This window comes from Oncorhynchus keta, unplaced genomic scaffold (assembly GCF_023373465.1).
Source record: "Oncorhynchus keta strain PuntledgeMale-10-30-2019 unplaced genomic scaffold, Oket_V2 Un_contig_1147_pilon_pilon, whole genome shotgun sequence".
Classification (NCBI taxonomy): Eukaryota; Metazoa; Chordata; class Actinopteri; order Salmoniformes; family Salmonidae; genus Oncorhynchus; species Oncorhynchus keta.
In genome coordinates this window covers 89,923-102,582 of record NW_026277511.1, presented here as the reverse complement: position 1 = coordinate 102,582, position 12,660 = coordinate 89,923, and positions in this window count along the sequence as shown.

Here is a 12,660-nt window from a genome sequence, read left to right as displayed (position 1 = left end):
ACAAGGGATAGTACTAGTAGCCCTCTAGAGAGAACAAGGGATCATACTAGTAGCCCCCTATAGAGAACAAGGGATAGTACTAGTAGCCCTCTAGAGAGAACAAGGGATCATACTAGTAGCCCCCTAGAGAGAACAAGGGATAGTACTAGTAGCCCTCTAGAGAGAACAAGGGATAATACTAGTAGCCCCCTAGAGAGAACAAGGGATAGTACTAGTAGCCCCCTAGAGAGAACAAGGGATAGTACTAGTAGCCCCCTAGAGAGAACAAGGGATAGTACTAGTAGCCCTCTAGAGAGAACAAGGGATAATACTAGTAGCCCCCTAGAGAGGACAAGGGATAGTACTAGTAGCCCCCTAGAGAGAACAAGGGATAATACTAGTAGCCCCCTAGAGAGAACAAGGGATAGTACTAGTAGCCCCCTAGAGAGGACAAGGGATAATACTAGTAGCCCCCTAGAGAGGACAAGGGATAATACTAGTAGCCCCCTAGAGAGAACAAGGGATAATACTAGTAGCCCCCTAGAGAGAACAAGGGATAATACTAGTAGCCCCCTAGAGAGAACAAGGGATAATACTAGTAGCCCCCTAGAGAGAACAAGGGATAGTACTAGTAGCCCCCTAGAGAGAACAAGGGATAATACTAGTAGCCCCCTAGAGAGAACAAGGGATAATACTAGTAGCCCCCTAGAGAGAACAAGGGATAGTACTAGTAGCCCCCTAGAGAGAACAAGGGATAGTACTAGTAGCCCCCTAGAGAGAACAAGGGATAGTACTAGTAGCCCCCTAGAGAGAACAAGGGATAGTACTAGTAGCCCCCTATAGAGAACAAGGGATAGTACTAGTAGCCCCCTAGAGAGAACAAGGGATAATACTAGTAGCCCCCTATAGAGAACAAGGGATAATACTAGTAGCCCCCTAGAGAGAACAAGGGATAGTACTAGTAGCCCCCTAGAGAGAACAAGGGATAGTACTAGTAGCCCCCTAGAGAGAACAAGGGATAATACTAGTAGCCCCCTAGAGAGAACAAGGGATCATACTAGTAGCCCCCTAGAGAGGACAAGGGATAGTATTAGTAGCCCCCTAGAGAGACAAGGGATAATACTAGTAGCCCCTAGAGGATATAGTACTAGTAGCCCCTAGAGAGGACAAGGGATAGTACTAGTAGCCCCTAGAGAGGACAAGGGATAGTACTAGTAGCCCCCTAGAGAGAACAAGGGATAATACTAGTAGCCCCCTAGAGAGACAAGGGATAGTACTAGTAGCCCCCTAGAGAGAACAAGGGATAGTACTAGTAGCCCCCTAGAGAGGACAAGGGATAGTACTAGTAGCCCCCTAGAGAGAACAAGGGATAATACTAGTAGCCCCTAGAGAGAACAAGGGATAATACTAGTAGCCCCTAGAGAGAACAAGGGATAGTACTAGTAGCCCCCTAGAGAGAACAAGGGATAATACTAGTAGCCCCTAGAGAGAACAAGGGATAGTACTAGTAGCCCCTAGAGAGAACAAGGGATAGTACTAGTAGCCCCCTAGAGAGAACAAGGGATAGTACTAGTAGCCCCTAGAGAGAACAAGGGATAGTACTAGTAGCCCCTAGAGAGAACAAGGGATAGTACTAGTAGCCCCTAGAGAGAACAAGGGATAGTACTAGTAGCCCCTAGAGAGAACAAGGGATAGTACTAGTAGCCCCTAGAGAGAACAAGGGATAGTACTAGTAGCCCCTAGAGAGAACAAGGGATAGTACTAGTAGCCCCCTAGAGAGAACAAGGGATAGTACTAGTAGCCCCCTAGAGAGAACAAGGGATAGTACTAGTAGCCCCCTAGAGAGAACAAGGGATAATACTAGTAGCCCCCTAGAGAGAACAAGGGATAATACTAGTAGCCCCCTAGAGAGAACAAGGGATAATACTAGTAGCCCCCTAGAGAGAACAAGGGATAATACTAGTACTAGTAGCCTAGTAGCCTAGAGAGAACAAGGGATAGTACTAGTAGCCCCCTAGAGAGAACAAGGGATAATACTAGTAGCCCCCTAGATATAATACTAGTAGCCCCTAGAGAGAACAAGGGATAGTACTAGTAGCCCCTAGAGAGAACAAGGGATAGTACTAGTAGCCCCCTAGAGAGAACAAGGGATAGTACTAGTAGCCCCTAGAGAGGACAAGGGATAGTACTAGTAGCCCCTAGAGAGAACAAGGGATAGTACTAGTAGCCCCCTAGAGAGAACAAGGGATAGTACTAGTAGCCCCTAGAGAGAACAAGGGATAGTACTAGTAGCCCCCTAGAGAGAACAAGGGATAGTACTAGTAGCCCCCTAGAGAGAACAAGGGATAGTACTAGTAGCCCCCTAGAGAGAACAAGGGATAGTACTAGTAGCCCCCTAGAGAGGACAAGGGATAATACTAGTAGCCCCCTAGAGAGAACAAGGGATAATACTAGTAGCCCCCTAGAGAGAACAAGGGATAGTACTAGTAGCCCCCTAGAGAGAACAAGGGATAGTACTAGTAGCCCCCTAGAGAGAACAAGGGATAATACTAGTAGCCCCCTAGAGAGAACAAGGGATAGTACTAGTAGCCCCCTAGAGAGAACAAGGGATAATACTAGTAGCCCCCTAGAGAGGACAAGGGATAATACTAGTAGCCCCCTAGAGAGAACAAGGGATAATACTAGTAGCCCCCTAGAGAGAACAAGGGATAATACTAGTAGCCCCCTAGAGAGAACAAGGGATAATACTAGTAGCCCCCTAGAGAGAACAAGGGATAATACTAGTAGCCCCCTAGAGAGAACAAGGGATAATACTAGTAGCCCCCTAGAGAGAACAAGGGATAGTACTAGTAGCCCCCTAGAGAGAACAAGGGATAGTACTAGTAGCCCCTAGAGAGAACAAGGGATAGTACTAGTAGCCCCTAGAGAGAACAAGGGATAGTACTAGTAGCCCCCTAGAGAGAACAAGGGATAATACTAGTAGCCCCTAGAGAGAACAAGGGATAGTACTAGTAGCCCCTAGAGAACAAGGGATAGTACTAGTAGCCCCCTAGAGAGAACAAGGGATAGAACACTAGTAGCCCCTAGAGAGAACAAGGGATAGTACTAGTAGCCCCTAGAGAGAACAAGGGATAGTACTAGTAGCCCCTAGAGAGAACAAGGGATAATACTAGTAGCCCCCTAGAGAGACAAGGGATAATACTAGTAGCCCCTAGAGAACAAGGGATAGTACTAGTAGCCCCTAGAGAGAACAAGGGATAATACTAGTAGCCCCCTAGAGAGAACAAGGGATAGTACTAGTAGCCCCCTAGAGAGAACAAGGGATAATACTAGTAGCCCCTAGAGAGAACAAGGGATAGTACTAGTAGCCCCTAGAGAGAACAAGGGATAATACTAGTAGCCCCTAGAGAGAACAAGGGATAATACTAGTAGCCCCCTAGAGAGAAGTAGCAAGGGATAGTACTAGTAGCCCCTAGAGAGAACAAGGGATAATACTAGTAGCCCCTAGAGAGAACAAGGGATAATACTAGTAGCCCCTAGAGAGAACAAGGGATAATACTAGTAGCCCCTAGAGAGAACAAGGGATAATACTAGTAGCCCCCTAGAGAGAACAAGGGATAGTACTAGTAGCCCCTAGAGAGGGAACAAGGGATAGTACTAGTAGCCCCCTAGAGAGAACAAGGGATAGTACTAGTAGCCCCCTAGAGAGAACAAGGGATAATACTAGTAGCCCCCTAGAGAGAACAAGGGATAATACTAGTAGCCCCCTAGAGAGAACAAGGGATAGTACTAGTAGCCCCCTAGAGAGAACAAGGGATAGTACTAGTAGCCCCCTAGAGAGAACAAGGGATAGTACTAGTAGCCCCCTAGAGAGAACAAGGGATAATACTAGTAGCCCCCTAGAGAGAACAAGGGATAATACTAGTAGCCCCCTAGAGAGAACAAGGGATAGTACTAGTAGCCCCCTAGAGAGAACAAGGGATAGTACTAGTAGCCCCCTAGAGAGAACAAGGGATAGTACTAGTAGCCCCCTAGAGAGAACAAGGGATAGTACTAGTAGCCCCTAGAGAGAACAAGGGATAGTACTAGTAGCCCCCTAGAGAGAACAAGGGATAGTACTAGTAGCCCCCTAGAGAGAACAAGGGATAGTACTAGTAGCCCCCTAGAGAGAACAAGGGATAGTACTAGTAGCCCCCTAGAGAGAACAAGGGATAGTACTAGTAGCCCCCTAGAGAGAACAAGGGATAATACTAGTAGCCTAGTAGCCCCCTAGAGAGAACAAGGGATAGTACTAGTAGCCCCTAGAGAGACAAGGGATAATACTAGTAGCCCCTAGAGAGGACAAGGGATAGTACTAGTAGCCCCCTAGAGAGAACAAGGGATAATACTAGTAGCCCCTATAGAGAACAAGGGATAGTACTAGTAGCCCCTAGAGAGAACAAGGGATAGTACTAGTAGCCCCCTAGAGAGAACAAGGGATAGTACTAGTAGCCCCTAGAGAGAACAAGGGATAGTACTAGTAGCCCCTAGAGAGAACAAGGGATAATACTAGTAGCCCCCTAGAGAGAACAAGGGATAGTACTAGTAGCCCCCTAGAGAGAACAAGGGATAATACTAGCCCCCTAGAGAACAAGGGATAGTACTAGTAGCCCCTAGAGAGAACAAGGGATAATACTAGTAGCCCCCTAGAGAGAACAAGGGATAGTACTAGTAGCCCCTAGAGAGAACAAGGGATAGTACTAGTAGCCCCCTAGAGAGAACAAGGGATAATACTAGTAGCCCCTAGAGAGAACAAGGGATAGTACTAGTAGCCCCTAGAGAGAACAAGGGATAGTACTAGTAGCCCCCTAGAGAGAACAAGGGATAATACTAGTAGCCCCCCTAGAGAGAACAAGGGATAATACTAGAGCCCCCTAGAACAAGGGATAGTACTAGTAGCCCCTAGAGAGAACAAGGGATAGTACTAGTAGCCCCCTAGAGAGAACAAGGGATAATACTAGTAGCCCCCTAGAGAGAACAAGGGATAGTACTAGTAGCCCCTAGAGAGAACAAGGGATAATACTAGTAGCCCCTAGAGAGAACAAGGGATAATACTAGTAGCCCCCTAGAGAGAACAAGGGATAGTACTAGTAGCCCCCTAGAGAGAACAAGGGATAATACTAGTAGCCCCTAAGGGATAGTACTAGTAGCCCCTAGAGGACAAGGGATAGTACTAGTAGCCCCATAGAGAGAACAAGGGATAGTACTAGTAGCCCCTAGAGAGAACAAGGGATAGTACTAGTAGCCCCCTAGAGAACCTAGAAGAACAAGGGATAATACTAGTAGCCCCCATAGAGAACAAGGGATAGTACTAGTAGCCCCTAGGGAACAAGGGATAATACTAGTAGCCCCTATAGAGAACAAGGGATAATACTAGTAGCCCCTAGAGAGAACAAGGGATAATACTAGTAGCCCCTAGAGAGAACAAGGGATAGTACTAGTAGCCCCCTAGAGAACAAGGGATAGTACTAGTAGCCCCCTAGAGAGAACAAGGGATAGTACTAGTAGCCCCCTAGAGAGAACAAGGGATAGTACTAGTAGCCCCCAAGGGATAGAGAGAAACAAGGGATAGTACTAGTAGCCCCTAGAGAGAACAAGGGATAATAGTACCCCTAGTAGGGATAGTACTAGTAGCCCCCTAGCCCCTAGAGAGAACAAGGGATAGTACTAGTAGCCCCTAGAGAGACAAGGGATAGTACTAGTAGCCCCTAGTACTAGTAGAGAAACAAGGGATAATACTAGTAGCCCCTAGAGAGAACAAGGGATAGTACTAGTAGCCCCTAGAGAGAACAAGGGATAGTACTAGTAGCAAGGGATAATACTAGTAGCCCCCTAGAGAGGGATACAAGGGATAGGGATACTAGTAGCCCCTAGAGAGAACAAGGGATAATACTAGTAGCCCCCTAGAGAGAACAAGGGATAATACTAGTAGCCCCTAGAGAGAACAAGGGATAGTACTAGTAGCCCCCTAGAGAACAAGGGATAATACTAGTAGCCCCTAGAGAGAACAAGGGATAGTACTAGTAGCCCCCTAGAGAGAACAAGGGATAGTACTAGTAGCCCCCTAGAGAGAACAAGGGATAGTACTAGTAGCCCCTAGAGAGAACAAGGGATAGTACTAGTAGCCCCCTAGAGAACAAGGGATAATACTAGTAGCCCCCTAGAGAACAAGGGATAATACTAGTAGCCCCCTAGAGAACAAGGGATAATACTAGTAGCCCCTTTATAGAGAACTAGAGAGAACAAGGGATAGTACTAGTAGCCCCCTAGAGAGAACAAGGGATAGTACTAGTAGCCCCTAGAGAGAACAAGGGATAATACTAGTAGCCCCCTAGAGAGAACAAGGGATAGTACTAGTAGCCCCTAGAGAGAACAAGGGATAGTACTAGTAGCCCCCTAGAGAACAAGGGATAGTACTAGTAGCCCCTAGAGGGATAGTACTAGTAGCCCCAGAACAAGGGATAATACTAGTAGCCCCCTAGAGAGAACAAGGGATAGTACTAGTAGCCCCTAGAGCCCCTAGAGAACAAGGGATAATACTAGTAGCCCCTAGAGAGAACAAGGGATAGTACTAGTAGCCCCCTAGAGAGAACAAGGGATAGTACTAGTAGCCCCCTAGAGAGAGACAAGGGATAGTACTAGTAGCCCCCAAGGGATAGAGCCCCTAGAGAACAAGGGATAATACTAGTAGCCCCCTAGAGAGAACAAGGGATAATACTAGTAGCCCCCTAGAGAGAACAAGGGATAGTACTAGTAGCCCCCTAGAGAGAACAAGGGATAGTACTAGTAGCCCCTAGAGAGAACAAGGGATAGTACTAGTAGCCCCTAGAGAGAACAAGGGATAGTACTAGTAGCCCCTAGAGAGAACAAGGGATAGTACTAGTAGCCCCCTATAGAGAACAAGGGATAATACTAGTAGCCCCCTAGAGAAACAAGGGATAGTACTAGTAGCCCTCTAGAGAGAACAAGGGATAATACTAGTAGCCCCCTAGAGAACAAGGGATAGTACTAGTAGCCCCTAGAGAGAACAAGGGATAGTACTAGTAGCCCCCTAGAGAGAACAAGGGATAGTACTAGTAGCCCCTAGAGAGAACAAGGGATAGTACTAGTAGCCCCTAGAGAGAACAAGGGATAGTACTAGTAGCCCCCTAGAGAACAAGGGATAGTACTAGTAGCCCCCTAGAGATTACTAACCCCTAAGGGGATAGTACTAGTAGCCCCTAGAGAGAACAAGGGATAGTACTAGTAGCCCCCTAGAGAGAACAAGGGATAGTACTAGAGCCCCTAGAAGGGATAATACTAGTAGCCCCCTAGAGAGAACAAGGGATAATACTAGTAGCCCCCTAGAGAGAACAAGGGATAGTACTAGTAGCCCCCTAGAGAGAACAAGGGATAGTACTAGTAGCCCCCAAGGGATAGAGAGAACAAGGGATAGTACTAGTAGCCCCCTAGAGAGAACAAGGGATAGTACTAGTAGCCCCTAGAGAGAACAAGGGATAATACTAGTAGCCCCTAGAGAGAACAAGGGATAATACTAGTAGCCCCCTATAGAGAACAAGGGATAGTACTAGTAGCCCCTAGAGAGAACAAGGGATAGTACTAGTAGCCCCTAGAGAGAACAAGGGATAGTACTAGTAGCCCCTAGAGAGAACAAGGGATAATACTAGTAGCCCCCTAGAGAGGACAAGGGATAATACTAGTAGCCCCTAGAGAACAAGGGATAGTACTAGTAGCCCCTAGAAACAAGGGATAATACTAGTAGCCCCTAGAGAGACAAGGGATAATACTAGTAGCCCCTAGAGAGAACAAGGGATAGTACTAGTAGCCCCCTAGAGAGAACCCTAGTAGCCCCTAGAGAGAACAAGGGATAGTACTAGTAGCCCCCTAGAGAGAACAAGGGATAATACTAGTAGCCCCCTAGAGAGGACAAGGGATAATACTAGTAGCCCCCTAGAGAGAACAAGGATTAGTACTAGTAGCTCCCTATAGAGAACAAGGGATAGTACTAGTAGCCCCCTAGAGAGGACAAGGGATAGTATTAGTAGCCCCCTAGAGAGGACAAGGGATAATACTAGTAGCCCCCTAGAGAGAACAAGGGATAGTACTAGTAGCCCCCTAGAGAGAACAAGCCTGCTTTACTTAATGTCTCCTCACAACAAACAATCCAACCTGGTCTCAGAGCATTTCATATGATTCTTTACATAAAAGCGAGACACTCCATTTAGTATGATGCGTTATGTTTGGTGTGGTTACATAAGACAAAACAATGAAAGGAGGGTTGTTGGTTGGGGTGGATGGGTGAACGCGAACGTCTCGCAACTCAAAGGTTGCGAGTTCGAATCTCATCATGGACAACGTTAACATTTTTAGCAAATTAGCTCCTTTTCAACTACTTGGCATGTTAGCTAACCCTTCCACTAAACCTAACCTTGACCCTTTTAAAACTAACCCTTCACCCAACCCTAACCTTGACCCTTTTAAAACTAACCCTTCACCTAACCCTAACCTTGACCCTTTTAAAACTAACCCTTCACCTAACCCTAACCTTGACCCTTTTAACTAACCCTTCCCCTAACCCTAACCTTGACCCTTTTAACTAACCCTTCACCTAACCCTAACCTTGACTCTTTTAACTAACCCTTCACCTAACCCTAACCTTAAACCCTAGCCTAGCTAACCCTTCACCTAACCCTAACCTTGACCCTTTTAACTAACCCTTCCCCTAACCCTAACCTTGACCCTTTTAACTAATCCTTCCCCTAACCTTGACCCTTTTAACTAACCCTTCACCTAACCCTAACCTTGACCCTTTTAACTAACCCTTCACCTAACCCTAACCTTAAACCCTAGCCTAGCTAACCCTTCACCTAACCCTAACCTTGACCCTTTTAACTAACCCTTCCCCTAACCCTAACCTTGACCCTTTTAACTAACCCTTCCCCTAACCCTAACCTTGACCCTTTTAACTAACCCTTCCCTTAAACCTAACCTTAAACCCTAGCCTAGCTAACGTTAGCGAGCAAATTAGCTCCTTTTCAACTACTTGGTATCTTAGCTAACCCTTCACCTAACCCTAACCTTAAACATTTAACCTAACCTTAAACCCTAGCCTAGCTAACGTTAGCGAGCTAGCTAACCCTTCACCTAAACCTAACCTTAAACATTTAACCTAACCTTAAACCCTAGCCTAGCTAACGTTAGCGAGCTAGCTAACCCTTCACCTAAACCTAACCTTAAACATTTAACCTAACCTTAAACCCTAGCCTAGCTAACGTTAGCGAGCTAGCTAACCCTTCACCTAAACCTAACCTTAAACATTTAACCTAACCTTAAACCCTAGCCTAGCTAACGTTAGCGAGCTAGCTAACCCTTCACCTAACCCTAACCTTAAACATTTAACCTAACCTTAAACCCTAGCCTAGCTAACGTTAGCGAGCTAGCTAACCCTTCACCTAAACCTAACCTTAAACATTTAACCTAACCTTAAACCCTAGCCTAGCTAACGTTAGCGAGCTAGCTAACCCTTCACCTAACCCTAACCTTAAACATTTAACCTAACCTTAAACCCTAGCCTAGCTAACGTTAGCGAGCTAGCTAACCCTTCACCTAAACCTAACCTTAAACATTTAACCTAACCTTAAACCTAGCCTAGCTAACGTTAGCGAGCTAGCTAACCCTTCACCTAAACCTAACCTTAAACATTTAACCTAACCTTAAACCCTAGCCTAGCTAACGTTAGCGAGCTAGCTAACCCTTCACCTAACCCTAACCTTAAACATTTAACCTAACCTTAAACCTAGCCTAGCTAACGTTAGCGAGCTAGCTAACCCTTCACCTAAACCTAACCTTAAACATTTAACCTAACCTTAAACCCTAGCCTAGCTAACGTTAGCGAGCTAGCTAACCCTTCACCTAACCTAACCTTAAACATTTAACCTAACCTTAAACCCTAGCCTAGCTAACGTTAGCGAGCTAGCTAACCCTTCACCTAAACCTAACCTTAAACATTTAACCTAACCTTAAACCCTAGCCTAGCTAACGTTAGCGAGCTAGCTAACCCTTCACCTAAACCTAACCTTAAACATTTAACCTAACCTTAAACCCTAGCCTAGCTAACGTTAGCGAGCTAGCTAACCCTTCACCTAAACCTAACCTTAAACATTTAACCTAACCTTAAACCCTAGCCTAGCTAACGTTAGCCATCTACCTACAATTCGGAACATATCATAGGTTTTTTGCAGCTTCGTTACCTAAGTTTTGAATTTCGTAACATATTGTACGTTTTTCAAATTCGTAACATATAATGCAAATTGTAATTCGTTAAAATATCATACTAAATGGGTGATGGACATCCACAAAATAATACATAACATATCATATCATACAAAAGAGAGTATCTCGGGGTTTGCGTAAAGAACAATACTTAATGCTCTGAGACCAGGTTGAATAAAGACACCACAGGCTTTTCTTTAACCGGGGAAAGACGTGTACAGCTACAGAAGACATCAGTAACGAAGTAACGGATGTTAAAGACTGGTGTCATTTCGTGTGTACCGATCTTATTGGTGTATACGTTTATTTCCTGCTCAGAGAAAGTGAGAGCGAGAGATCGAGACGCATGAGAAATAGTTTGATTTCTGCGCAAGAAAAGTTTTACAGAACAAGTGTCCTTTGCTAAAAAGGTAAGAGTAATTATTTGTCATCTAATGCAACAGTATAATGTTGTGTTTGTTGTTTTGCTTGTAGGTTTGAGGTTGAGGTTTCCGTGGTAAATTGTCGGGTGATTGACGCAGTTGTAGAGAGATTTGGTCATTTGATGCGCGTTGATTGTCTATAGATGATTTTGCGCGCATTGATAAAGTTGAGGGTCCCACCTGACAGCAGAAAGCCTGCCGTAGGCCTTATCTGTAAAGTATGCCTATCTGTAAAGTAGGCCTATCTGTAAAGTAGGCCTATCTGTAAAAAGTTGTTGTACTTTTGAAAGACATCAGATACAGAATAGCTTTCCCATTCGGGAAGGAGCTGGGCCGACAGTTGTCTAGTGTGTTCTCTATACACAGTGGCTCCTTTTTAAATGTTGCTCTAAATGACAGCAAACGCTCTCCCCTACTTATTAAGTGTAGGCTTACACTCGTTTCTCTATCGAGGTCCGGTTTAGGTCGTGATTTAGTTGGAGGAACAAGTAGACCCTGTTTTGCTGTAATGACAAATGATGAGTCGTTCGCGAACGAACGGAAAGTGTTTCTGCAAATAACATTACAAAATGATTCTCTGAAGAGGGTGAATCCCTACTGCAGGAACATTAAATCGTGTGGAGAGTTAATCAGTCTGGTCCACGCTGATATTTTCAGTACATCTGATAATTTGGCCAGCTAAAAATGTATTTCAACGCGCATTTCCTGATCTGACATAATGGTAACCTACCTTTTTAGGCTTTACATTGCAGATAGATTTTATTTTTTTAATGGTTCTAGATCGATTATTAAGCCTTTTGAACGAAGAGCCGTTTGGGTCCCATCCCTACACGTTTAACCAGCACCCTAGATGGGTCCCATCCCTACACGTTTAACCAGCACCCTAGATGGGTCCCATCCCTACACGTTTAACCAGCACCCTAGACGGGTCCCATCCCTACACATTTAACCAGCACCCTAGATGGGTCCCATCCCTACACGTTTAACCAGCACCCTAGATGGGTCCCATCCCTACACGTTTAACCAGCACCCTAGATGGGTCCCATCCCTACGTAGTTGTTTAACCAGCACTCTAGATGGGTCCCATCCCTACGTAGTTGTTTAACCAGCACCCTAGATGGGTCCCATCCCTACGTAGTTGTTTAACCAGCACCCTAGATGGGTCCCATCCCTACACGTTTAACCAGCACCCTAGATGGGTCCCATCCCTACATGTTTAACCAGCACCCTAGATGGGTCCCATCCCTACACGTTTAACCAGCACCCTAGATGGGTCCCATACCTACGTAGTTGTTTAACCAGCACCCTAGATGGGTCCCATCCCTACGTAGTTGTTTAACCAGCACTCTAGATGGGTCCCATCCCTACACGTTTAACCAGCACCCTAGATGGGTCCCATCCCTACGTAGTTGTTTAACCAGCACCCTAGATGGGTCCCATCCCTACGTAGTTGTTTAACCAGCACCCTAGATGGGTCCCATCCCTACACGTTTAACCAGCACCCTAGATGGGTCCCATCCCTACGTAGTTGTTTAACCAGCACCCTAGATGGGTCCCATCCCTACGTAGTTGTTTAACTAGCACCCTAGTAGGCCTAGAGGGCATTACATGTGCTTAGCCTCACTGACACTCAGCACTCTGCCTGCATCCTAAGGAAATAGGGTGCCAAAGTAGTGCACTATATAGGGAATAGGGTGCCAAAGTATGGCACTATAAAGGGAATAGGGTGCCAAAGTAGGGCACTATAAAGGGAATAGGGTGCCAAAGTAGTGCACTATATAGGGAATAGGGTGCCAAAGTAGGGCACTATAAAGGGAATAGGGTGCCAAAGTAGGGCACTTTATAGGAAATAGGGTTCCAAAGTAGGGCACTATATAGGGAATAGGGTGCCAAAGTAGGGCACTATAAAGGGAATAGGGTGCCAAAGTAGGGCACTTTATAGGAAATA